Raw genomic sequence first — 393 nt, 5'->3', positions numbered from 1 at the left:
AATAGCAAATGTGGTTGTTATTACGACCATCTTTGTTATTTTGTTATTATTTATTCCCAATACTTTTTTTGTAATCAGGATTATCATCACCCTAATATCTTGATAATCAATACGCATTCTTCACGAGGAACTAACCTCTTGATCGACGTCAGATTATCTGATTTTGATTAAACGCAAAAGAGAGTAGAATAATTTTACTATCTTACAAAGTGACTTAAATATCATTAACCTCTCCTGATAAGCGTAACTGTTATGGGCTCGAAAGTGATAAACAAAATGATATGATTTTATGACAAAATAATTTCGAATTTCTTTGATAACATAAATCTGTTCAGGTTCAGTTTTCGTCACGAAATTTAACTTGGGATTTTCACCTATCTAAGTCTGGCTATC

The 393-nt window shown here is 30.8% G+C and overlaps 1 protein-coding gene across 1 annotated transcript in view; it reads right to left on the bottom strand.

Annotated features, from left to right (window-relative positions):
• The window catches only part of LOC119593504, a gene marked incomplete in the record, with an annotated part of 62,412 nt that overhangs the window by 14,875 nt on the left and 47,144 nt on the right, over positions 1–393 (bottom strand).

This window comes from Penaeus monodon, chromosome 32, assembly GCF_015228065.2.
Source record: "Penaeus monodon isolate SGIC_2016 chromosome 32, NSTDA_Pmon_1, whole genome shotgun sequence".
Classification (NCBI taxonomy): Eukaryota; Metazoa; Arthropoda; class Malacostraca; order Decapoda; family Penaeidae; genus Penaeus; species Penaeus monodon.
The sequence above is the reverse complement of the archived record's forward strand: the minus strand, read 5'-3'. Positions and strand labels throughout refer to the sequence as shown.